The sequence below is a fragment of the Terrapene carolina genome, unplaced genomic scaffold (genome assembly GCF_002925995.2).
Source record: "Terrapene carolina triunguis isolate 2854851 unplaced genomic scaffold, T_m_triunguis-2.0 Scaffold180, whole genome shotgun sequence".
NCBI lineage: Eukaryota > Metazoa > Chordata > Testudines > Emydidae > Terrapene > Terrapene triunguis.
This window is the reverse complement of record NW_020664531.1, coordinates 5,312,355-5,324,743: the sequence shown is the minus strand read 5'-3', so window position 1 is coordinate 5,324,743 and position 12,389 is coordinate 5,312,355.

Below are 12,389 nucleotides of genomic sequence, written 5' to 3'. Positions count from 1 at the left end.
CTGGAAAAAGGCTAATGTAGTGCCCATCTTTAAAAAAAGGGAAGGAGGAGGATTCGGGGAACTACAGGCCAGTCAGCCTCACCTCAGTCCCTGGAAAAATCATGGAGCAGGTCCTCAAGGAATCAATTCTGAAGCACTTAGAGGAGAGGAAAGTGATCAGGAACAGTCAGCATGGATTCACCAAGGGCAAGTCATGCCTGACTAACCTAATTGCCTTCTATGATGAGATAACTGGCTCTGTGGATGAAGGGAAAGCAGTGGATGTCTTATTCCTTGACTTTAGCAAAGCTTTTGATACGGTCTCCCACAGTATTCTTGCCAGCAAGTTAAAGAAGTATGGGCTGGATGAATGGACTATAAGATGGATAGAAAGCTGGCTGGATCGTTGGGCGCAACGGGTAGTGATCAATGGCTCCATGTCTAGTTGGCAGCCGGCATCAAGCGGAGTGCCCCAAGGTTTGATCCTGGGGCCGGTTTTGTTCAATATCTTCATTAACGATCTGGAGGATGGCATGGACTGCACCCTCAGCAAGTTTGCGGATGACACTAAACTGGGAGGAGTGGTAGATATGCAGGAGGGTAGGGATAGGATACAGAGGGACCTAGACAAATTAGAGGATTGGGCCAAAAGAAATCTGATGAGGTTCAACAAGGACAAGTGCAGAGTCCTGCACTTAGGACGGAAGAATCCCATGCACTGCTACAGACTAGATACCGAATGGCTAGGCAGCAGTTCTGCAGAAAAGGACCTAGGGGTTACAGTGGACGAGAAGCTGGATATGAGTCGACAGTGTGCCCTTGTTGCCAAGAAGGCTAACGGCATTTTGGGCTGTATAAGTAGGGGCATTGCCAGCAGATCGAGGGATGTGATCATTCCCCTCTATTCAACATTGGTGAGGCCTCATCTGGAGTACTGTGTCCAGTTTTGGGCCACACACTACAAGAAGGTTGCGGAAAAATTGGAAAGAGTCAAGTGGAGGGCAACAAAAATGATCAGTGGGCTGGAGCACATGACTTATGAGGAGAGGCTGAGGGAACTGGGATTGTTTAGTCTGCAGAAGAGAAGAATGAGGGGGGATTTGATAGGTGCTTTCAACTACCTGAAAGAGGGTTCCAAAGAGGACGGATCTAGACTGTTCTCAGTGGTAGCAGATGACAGAACAAGGAGTAATGGTCTCAAGTTGCAGTGTGGGAGGTTTAGGTTGGATATTAGGAAAAAACTTTTTCACTAGGAGGGTGGTGAAGCACTGGAATGGGTTACCTAGGGAAGTGGTGAAATCTCCTTCCTTAGAGGTTTTTAAGGTCAGTCATGACAAAGCCCTGGCTGGGATGATTTAGTTGGGGATCGGTCCTGCTTTGAGCTAGGGGTTGGACTAGATGATCTCCTCAGGTCCCTTCCAACCCTAATATTCTATGATTCTATTTAAATAATTTATTAAAGGTTGATCTTTATTGCTTCAAACACTATACTGATGAGAAGTACTCATTATTATTAATTTATGTTGCAGTAGCACCTAAGAGCCCCAGTCACGGACCAAGACCCCAGTGTGCTAGATGCTGTACAAACAGAACAGAGCTTGTTCCTGTCCCAGAGAGCTTAGAATATAAATATAGACTTTCATGCAGCTGAATGACTATGTCATTATTCAATTGATCTCTGACTTAGGGAACCAACAAAAAGCAGTTAGTTAGGTTTATACAATATTATTGATTACCTATTTATAATTTAGAGGAAAAATATGTATGATAAGGATTTTTATATTGGACAGAAAGAAAGGATGGATCACTGGTTAGTGAACTAGTCTAGGACTTGGGAAACCCAGATTAAATTGCCTTTTCTGCCACAGATTTCCTGTGGGACCTTGGGCAAGTCACTTAGTATCTCTGTGCCTCAGTTCCCCATCTGTAAAATGGAGATACATAGCACTTACCAACCTCACAGCTGTGTTGTGAGGATAAAAATACATGTGAGATGTGCTGATACTACAGTGATGGGGGGGCCAGCTGAATCTCTTACATAGAATAATAATATGTTAGGACAAAAATATTCACACCTGGGTGTCTAACATTAGGCTCCTAAATCCATATTGAAATGCTTAAATGGGAGTGGCCTGATTGACAGATGTGTTAAGCACCCACAAACCCCACTGAAGTCAGTGGGAGTTGCTGGATACTCCAGATTTCTAAAAGTCAGACCACTTATTTAGGTGCCTAAATATAGACTTAGTAGCTTGACTTTAAGCACCCACTTATTAAAATCTTGGCCTGTATACACACAGTATTAGTGAAATGCAGCCATTACAGCCTGGAGAGCAGTGATTAAGTGGCACATAGCACAAGAATGTAGGGGAGGGAAATTTTGCATTCAGATCACTTTAGGAGTTTGTTCCAATGAAGTCATGGCCTTATTAAAATCAATGACAAAACTTTCATCGACTGAATTGGAGGCAATGGGATAGTCAATGTCCTCGCAGATTAGATTGGACATTAAACTTTAAGGCCAAATCTGAGAGACCCTCTACATAGACTAACTGAATTCCATGCAATTTCCTATCTCAGAAAAATGAATAGGGGCTGTGACACTGCTGGAATTCGAACCTACTCTCTGGGAAATATAGTTGGAAATCTGAGGTTTAGACCACTGAGAACCTAATCATGCAAGGTTTTTGAACACCTTTATGTTCCATTGACTTTGGTGTGAGTATGCCGAACACCTTGCAGACCAGGGGCCCAAGTTTTCCTTTCTATTCTGTGTGAATCTTCCCTCTACCATTTAGCATATCCTAAATAAGTTACCTGGAGCTCATAAAGTCCACATTTAAAAAAACAACAGGGGCCTCAGTGTTAAATGCAAAACATGTGAGGATCAAAAAGGTAATTGCATAAACAAACACCTATTTGTTCACCAACTTATCCATGTTGTCATTGCTTATATTACAGAAGCATGTGTTGGGCTCTTAGAGTTTATATAGGAGGGCACAGTCCTTGTCCCAAAGAGCTTACAATCTATAAACTAAAATTACGTCTTTGTTCCTTCTCACACATATTATGCTTTCATAATACTAGTATCGATTCTTGAAAAGCTGGTCCTCCCAAACAGAAAGCTTTCAATGAGACATTTTGTTCAGTCCTTTGTAAGCCAGCTTTTAAGAAATCAACCCTCAACTTCTTTACTGGGGTGACAATGTAAATTCTGGGGAAAAAAATATATTTTTTGTTTCTATTCTTAAATTCATTCAAAATCCTACTTCTATTCCCAGATGAAGTTAGCAACTATTAGGTCAGATTCTCAGCTCATGTAATCAGTATAGTTCCACTGATGTCAGCGGAGTTACTCCAAAGCACACCGGCTGAGAAACTGGTTCAGAATGCCTCCATTTGACATTCTCGCTAGCTGTTACTTTTCTGGTCACTTTTAGGATGGTTTGTTTGCAGATCCAATATATGCTAGAGCAGTTGGAAGCACATTTCTTTTTTACATGATTTCTGAAGTGACCTTTTAACGAAGGGTGAACTGAATTTCAAACCCAATTATGTTGTTAATTAAACTTCTCCTTCATACAATATTTTAGCCACTAGCTCCACATTGCTCATATGCCTGGTTTTTGTTACAGTTTCTGGTGCATTATGACAGTTACCTTTACAAGCACCTTTGAAATAACCCCTAGGGCATTAGCTTTAGTAGATAATTCTTGAAAGAGTAGGGAGCTGATTTCAGCAGTTCTGTTCCATCTCCTCATCCAGCATCCACGCAAATAGGTGTATATTACTTTCCAATTATATCATGGAAGTTAATGAAGAGTTTAAAATTATCTCACTTTTACCTCCCAATGAATGTGCCAGTTGTCTTGAATGGGGTTGCCACAAGATTATTTGTCTGGCTGGTGAATTGTTCACTGCAAACAACTTGTCTTATCATCTGTAGTCCTTTCACTTGTTCATGAACAGATCACAATTTTGATACGTTTGCTCCCTATTCACATTTTTCCAACCATTATTTGCACAAATACGTTTACATGTCTGGGTTGTAGCAAATACTCACTATGAGGGGTGAAATCTAGCTAAACTAAGTCAATAGCAAAACTTGACTTGAGTGGGGCCAGGATTTCACCTAAGGAATTTGCTATTTAAGATGTGTGAATGGCCATCTATAGATCTGAGTGCTTTATGCTGCCATCCATCTGTAGTATTTGAAGCCCAGATCCTCAGAGGTACTGAGGCACCTTTTTAATCAATGGAGTTAGGTCCTAAATACCTTTGAGGAGCTGGGTTTCATGTAAAAGTAAGACAATATCGAAGTCCTTAATAGGTTCCTGGCACTTCACCTCTGTTTGGGGTAGGATTTTTGTTTTTGAGTTTTTTACATCCATGTGACCTAAGTTTCTTCTCCCTGGTGGATGACCATTGGCCAGGTAAGGGAGAAGAGCTATCTTATGGAATAACAGAGGCTGCAGGCAGCATTAGGGCTATTGCAGAATTCCACAGTGCTGTCTTTGCTGCTCCACACAGGCAAATTTAATTGAGAATTATATCCCTATAGATTATAGATGTTATGTAATTCTCTTAAAATCTATATAGTTTTAGACCACTTGCTAGAGAATGAAGTGACAAAGAATCCTGTGGCACCTTATAGACTAACAGAAGTATTGGAGCATAAGCTTCGTCAGACGTCATGTTGCTTTTTACAGATCCAGACTAACATGGCTACCCCTCTGATACTTGACATTATGATGGTGGCAGACCAGGTGCCAGCTCATGCCAAGGCCCCCAGGCCTCAACTGAACATTGACCAATACATAGCTGGAAACCCGTCTGGCTCACCTGTGTGTTAGTATTGTTAAAACAAATGTTTAGTTAATAAATAATGTGTTTAGACTTTATGAAATACTTGTAAGTTGCTGCAGGTATTGATCTCACTGATAATATCTGTATCCTATGTTATAAGGTAATATTTAAGTGTTTGCTCTGTAAATGTAAAAGTGTTTTCTCAGAAACGGTAAACCACCAGCGAGGAGAGAAGCATTATCAAGTGTGAAATACTAGTTTGCCACAGGAGGTTTTATCTCCTGCCCAACAAAAAAGAAGGCCCATAGATACAAGATAAACCATTGTGGAACATCAGAGGATGAAAGACATTATTGATTGCTTCCCCTCCCCACCCATGAAGAGGAGATGTGCATGTGAACTTGACCCCTCATGTGAACTTGTCCCACAGCTTGAACTTTGGAGGAAGAGAATAAAAATTCCTGACAAGAAGAAACTGTATCTCTAGGCAGCTTGGACTATGGTGGGGAGGGGGGAGATTTCTAAGCATAAGCAAGAGATCCCCAGCAGCGAAGTCTAGGTTAGCCCTAGAGGACATATGGAGCTTGTATATTACAGCAGCGTCTATTGCTTTTTGAACCTGAGACTGTAATTCATTTATGTTTGTATGGTTATCTGCTTTAACCTTGTAAATAACTCATTTCTTTCCCTTAGTTAAAGCATTTTTAGATAGTTTATTATAAGATTGGCTACAAAGTTTGTCTTTGGTGTGAGATCTAAGGTGTAATTAACCTGAATATTGTGATTTTTGGTGTAAGGGACCATCCATCAGAAAGGCAAGTTTGCTTAGATGGCAAGATAGACCAAAGTACACAAGGGGACTGTCTGTGACTCCATGATCAGTTATAGCGCCTGAGGAGTTTACACTTGATACTTGGTTGGTGAAATCTAAGTGTAGAACTCACAATCAGTTTGGGGTTTGTGGCCAGCTTCTTAACAGTTTACCCTGAGGTTGGTACTCATGTTCTGGAGCCACTCCGGACATTTTTTCATACATTTATAATTAATTTTTAGTCCTGCATGAAATACTGGAAGTAGAATCAATTTATTTGCCACTACATTCTACAAAACATTGTTTTGTTTTGTTTGTTTGTTTGTTTTTTGCTGTAAGTTACATTTAACTAACTGGATCAGACCTAACCTCAAGTTCCTTTTAAACTGAATATTTCTGAACAGTTAGTGTTCGTAATTTTCAGATCTTCTTAATCCTTACTTAATCCATCAATATGCGTAATTACACAGCAAATACAATTGACGATAGCTGTTTGATCTGGTGTTTACGGCATGCCAACTTGCTATTTACCTCTGCGTCTCTTCCCAACACATATAATGGGAAGGAGGTTTGGAGTTAGTTCAATTTGCAGCAGAAGAACGGGAGGTACAAACATTCAAGTGTTTAAGGCCTTGTCTGCAATGGGATTTAACTGCATATGTTAGCTGCTTCAGTGCAAACCACTACTGTAGACGGGATTTATACCGGAGCAGCATGAATTACAGCAGTGCAGCTTACTTTGGTTTCAAACAAGGGTAGGCTTAGCTAATAAAAGTGGGCTGCACAGTTGTAAATCATGTTTGCACTAGGGGCCCACACATCAATGGCTAAGTGCCCCAGGTAGACAAGGCCTAAGTATTTGGATTGGACAAATCCACTTTTAATAAATATCAAGCATCTGAACCTGAGGCCAATCTTCACATCTTTAGGGGGAAATTTTCAATGGCAAAAGGGCTCGTATGTGCCCAACTCTCATTGAAAATCCCAGCCTTAAGATGTAGTTAAGGAATTCCACCTACCCACTCCTCCTGTCTCCAGATGAGACCACAAGATACCACTAGCTGTCTTCCTTGAGCATTCAAGTACACTGCCAGCTCTTTCTTCTATGGCAAGATACTCTGACTGTGCATATTAGCTTCCTTCCCCTGCATCTTTGGAGTCTGCTACATCCTCACCTTTTAAAGGAGATTTGGATGAAAGTCAGCTGTATAACAGAGGCTACGGTGATTGAAAGAAGGAAGCATGGCAAATAACTGACAGAGCAAATGACAATTCTCTTGACTGAGGTGATCTGGGAACCAATGCAAAAGACCCTGCCACCTTGATCAATCCTCTGGGCATCATGGATCTTCAGTTTCCACAACACTAGTCCCCAGAGACTACTCTGGCTCTGTGGCTGCAGTCATGCTATCAAAGCAAACAGAAGGTAGTAGAAAGGCCAGTACAACAGGGCCCAGGCATCTGGGGCTTAGTCACAGCTCTCCAGAAGACTGGCAGGGTGACACAATCTTCAGCTTCACCATCACTGTTATCGGTTGATAGTTTCAAAATGACAGCCCTTCTACCTGGCTGACACTCAGCTGGGGAGACCCCTCCCTAGTGACACTAGGGAAGAAATCAGTTTCCCCTAGCCAAACATCACTCCACGGATGCCCCTCCTCCCCTTACATGTACTGAAGGTGGAGGCAAAGTAATTGACTCTGCTGCTGGGAGAAGAAGCAGAGAAAGGCACAGCACCCACTGAAGAAAGAAGCCTTCCTCTTCACAATTTGGTAAGATTGCAACAATCCAAGGCTGCTGGTTCATGTAGCTGTGGCCATAGTGGGTAAGACCAATGGTCCAACTAGCCATCTTCTGACAGTGGCCAATGCCAGGTGCTTCAGAGGGAATGAACAGAACAAGTAATCATCAAATGATCCATAACATCACCCATTTCCAGCTTCTGGCAAACAGAGGCTAGGGACACCATGCTTGTCCATCTTGGTTAATAGCCATTGATGGACCTATCCTCCATGAATTTATCTAGTTCTTTTTTTAATCCTGTTATAGTCTTGGCCTTCACAACATCCTCTGGCAAAGAGTTCCACAGGTTGACTATGTGTTGTGTGAAGAAATACTTCATTTTGTTTGTTTTAAACCTGCTACCTATTAATTTCATTTGTTGACCCCAAGTTCTTGTGTTATGAGAAGGAGTAAATAACACTTCCTTATCTACTTTCTCCACACCAGTCATGTTATTATAGACTTCTATCATATCCCCCCTTAATTGTCTCTTTTCCAAGCTAAAAAGTCCCAGTCTTATTAATCTCTCCTCATATGGAAGCTGTTCCATACCCCTAATCATTTTTGTTGCCCTTTTCTGTACGTTTCCCAATGCCAATATATCTTTTTTGAGATAAGATGACCAGATCTGCACACAGTATTCAAGATGTGTGCATACCATGGATTTATGTAGAGGCAATATGATATTTTCTGTCTTGTTATCTATTCCTTTCCTAGTTATTCCCAACATTCTGTTCGCTTTTTTGACTGCCGCTGCACATTGAGTGGATGTTTTCAGAGAACTATCCACAATGATGCCAAGATCTCTTTCTTGAGTTGTAACAGTTAATTTAGACCCCATCATTTTATATGTATAGTTAGGATTATGTTTCCAATTACTTTGCATTTATTAACATTGAATTTCATCTGCCATTTTGTTGCCCAGATACCCAGTTTTGTGATATCCCTTTGTAACTCTTCGCAGTCTGCTTTGGACTAAACTGTCTTGAGTAGTTTTGTATCATCTGCAAATTTTTACCACCTCACTATTTGCCCCCTTTTCCAGATAATTTATGAATATGTTGAACAGTACTGATCCTAGTACAGACCCCTGGGAGGCACCACTATTTACCTTTCTCCATTCTGAAAACTGACCATTTATTCCTACCCTTTGTTTTCTATCTTTTAACCAGTTACTGAGCCATGAGAGGACCTTCCCTCTTATCCCATGACAGCTTACTTAGCTTAAGAGCCTTTGGTGAGGGACCTCGTCAAATTGGGCTCTCTTTAAAATCTGAGTGCACTGTATCCACTGGATCACCCTTGTCCACATGCTTGTTGACCCCCCTCAAAGGATTCTAGTAGATTGGTGAGGCATGATCTCTTTACAAAAAACATGTTGACTCATCCCCAACAAATTGTGTTAATCTATGTGTCTGATAATTCTGTTCTTTACTTTAGTTTCAACCAATTTGCCTGGTACTGAAGTTAAGTTTACCTGTAATTGACGGGATTGCCTCTGGAACCTTTTAAAAAAGTTGGCGTCACGTTAGCTATCCTCCAGTCATCTGGTATAGAAGCTGATTTAAATGATATGTTACATAACACAGTTAGTAGTTCTGCAATTTCACATTGGAGTTCCTTCAGAACTCTTGGGTGAATACCATCTGGTCCTGGTGACTTATTACTGTTTAATTTATCAGTTTGTTCCAAAACCTTATCTAATGACACCTCAATCTGGGGCAATTAAAATTCTATCTAACAGTAAAGTCAAACATTTTTGGGGGTAAAAAATAGAAAAATAGATCATTTTTTTATTTTGCTTGGCTCGAGTCTTTCTAGATGGAAGAATTCTGTTCTTCTAGAAGTGTATTTTTCATGTAAACATTTGCTTATGCCTTGCACTACAGTGCATTACTACAAGGCATTAGCAACAGGAGAGAGAGATGGAGAGAGAGGGGGGCAGTATTGCCAACCTCAAGTGTTGGAAAGTCACAAGTCAGGCTTCAAAAATCATGACTGGCTTAAAAATTATAATATTCAAAAAAATTGAACTTTTAAAGTTTGCTTTCTGTGTTTTGAACCTGACTCCAGGAGCTGGGTCTTAAATAATGCCCCCCCACCCTTCCACCACACCAAATATGAGGAGAGTCACGATAAAATGATGAGAGTTAGCAGCACAGGAAGTGTGATGATGCAAAATGCTCTGAAAACCCAAAAGGGAAATGACACAAAACCAAGACATGTAGCCTATACATAGCAACATGATGCCATACTACACTGCATGACACATAACTGCTCTTGAACATTTTCAAAATGAGTATTTCAAATTATCCAGAAGTACTGTCAGGGGGAAAAGGATGTGCAGGTAATTTTAAGGCTAAACATTCATACTATTGTCTGCTACTTGACCACACAGCTACCAACCTCATTAGTGCAATGATCTCCTGGTTATTTTCTCCTGGATTAATCAATACTACATGTTATTTTCTACTTTATTTTGCCCTTTTATATCATCAGTGTCCCTTTGTTCTGCCAATTGCTTTCAAAGCTCTTTAAAGAGGCAGAACCCTTGCTTAACACATTGGAAAAAATAATAAGTACTTCTAAAGCTCTTTTTTCAAATGGCTTATCCATTTGTGAAAAGGACTCCCATGAGGGCTATTAGGAAACCCGGAAGAAAATTTAACATTCCTTTTATCACCCCCCTCTCATTTCCACTGGCATCTGAGTGAACAGAGACCTACGGGAATAATCTGAGCCATCAAAGGTAAAAACTCAGACAGAAAAGGCACCTTAACAGCTTAATATTCAGCCACTGTAACTCTACAACATTAGATTTTACTAATTTGTGGCTTTCAAAAAATGGAAAGAGATTGCCTTATAGGGAAAAGGCACCATCACAGGCTAAAATCAAGTTTAAAAGAACATTCACAGAGAGACTGACGTGTGCTGTCAAGAGCCCAATTTAAATTGACAGAAGCTGAGAAATCCAAATATTAGGCTGATCTCTGTCTGTACCTCACGTTGTTTCAGTAGGGTTTTTTGTTTGTTTGTGTGACTTAGGGTTCAAGGTACTGAGTGCCCTGAATTTCCATGGAAGTCAGTCAGAGTTAAGGGTGCTCAACCCCTTGTTGGATCACTCAGCCTCATACAGGACTGAGCTCTTAAAGACACAATTTCAATGTTAACCTTTAAGGCTTGGTTGAACTCAGGCCTTTAATATTTAGATTTTAAAAAAAAAAATGAAATGTGTCTATACATTTCTTCCCCTATCCCTTCAATTGCTTCCATTGGTCTTATGGCGCTGCATTTTAACAAACTGCTTTTTGGGCCTACCTCTGTATCAAGCTTTTAAAATTTGTGCACCATTGAAAAGATAAACCAGAACAGCGTACCAGGTGAGTGAACTTTGATATAGCATCACGGTTCATTTTCAGCCAACATTAGACCCTCTGCTGCACTCTGACTGACTGACTGTGATGATAAGTAAACTGTAACTCAGTCATTCTCTTGCCATCCTTAATGGGGCAACATTTCTAATGGTGCTTAAAGCCCCAGTAGATTTAACTTCTGTCAGAAGAGTTTTAATCTATAATGCTTGAGTGAATTTGTAAGTGTCTAGAATTTGTTCCTCTGGTCCCCATTTGGGCTATGAAAACAGTTCAGCTGACCTATTTCTTCTCCTATCAAGCTGTTTTGTCTGTGCTGATTTACGGGCAGGTTCTCAGGTTGAATAAATTGCCATATCGCCATTGACTTCAGTGATGCTTCCATCAATTTAAACCAGCTGATGGTCTGCCCTGAGATGTGGAAAGAATGGCCTACAGATTTTTGCATATCAGATTGTGTCCTTTAACTTTTAAAACACTGATGACAGTTGGATGTCAGAGGTTCCAAATTATTCTAGAAATGTCCACAAGAATGTTTCCCTTTATTGTGGGGAGGAAAAAAAGAGAAGCAAAACAGTGCTGCTGTATTCATTGAAGCCTTCACAGAAGCACATATAGTGAAAGAGGAGTAACAAATAATGAAATAAAGGACTAACCAAAGCAAATGCAAAGAATTTTAGAGACCAATTTTAAAAGTTATTGCAAGGAGTCACTGGAAGAAATTTCCTTAGCTATAGGATTCGGTTCATATATAGTACAATGCTGTTTGAGCAACACAGTGAAATGAGCTTTTGTCACACAGTTATCCAGAAACAAAAATGCAGCTAAGAGGAAGGATGAATAATCCCCTATGTTTTGGTGGTGTGTGTGTGTATTGGTGGAGTTAAAGGAGGGGTTGTGCATTAGTCCTATGGTCTGCATTAGCCCTATGCTTCCTAATGAAAGCACATTTTAAGTATATATTATTCCTGATCAGGTACAGTAGAAATCTATTCTGCCCTGGCAGCACATGTAACTGCTACTGCTGGTCACAGAAGATATATTTGCAGGTTTGTCATCTTTATTTTCAGTGTTAGTGGATTAAAAGCTCATTCTCTACAATGAGTATAGGGCATTCTTTAAAACAGTGAAACTAAAAATACAGGAGACAGTTTTCAAATCAGAATGCCTAACCTTAGGTCAGCTAAACAAGTGGTCCAATTTTCAGAGATAGAGAAGAAACCACCAGGGCTGAGGGAAACTGAGTATTCAACCAGTTTTATGTTCAGGCAGCTTTTTATCTGGCTACTATGGATTTAAGGGCATAGCTTTAGGCACCCAAGTCTAAAAGTAGCAGCACAACCAAGAGGTGAATGTGAATGTATGGATTTGGAAGAAGTAGGGAAAAGCAAGCTGAAAGAGAAAGTCTGGCTTAATTACTCTTTGTGACAGGGCTGTAATCTCAGAGTGGTCACTGATACTCTGTACTGTTAGCTATCTAACTTCAATTAGCTCTTCAAAAACAGTAAAGAAACTATTGCACATGTTTTAATTGTCAAATAAATGTGGTGCTTGTGAAAGGTATTACCTGGTATTTGGAAACAGTAGGGGGAGCCCACCAGGTCAAAAGGCCCATTGCCTCCAGTTGCAGGCGTGCAAGA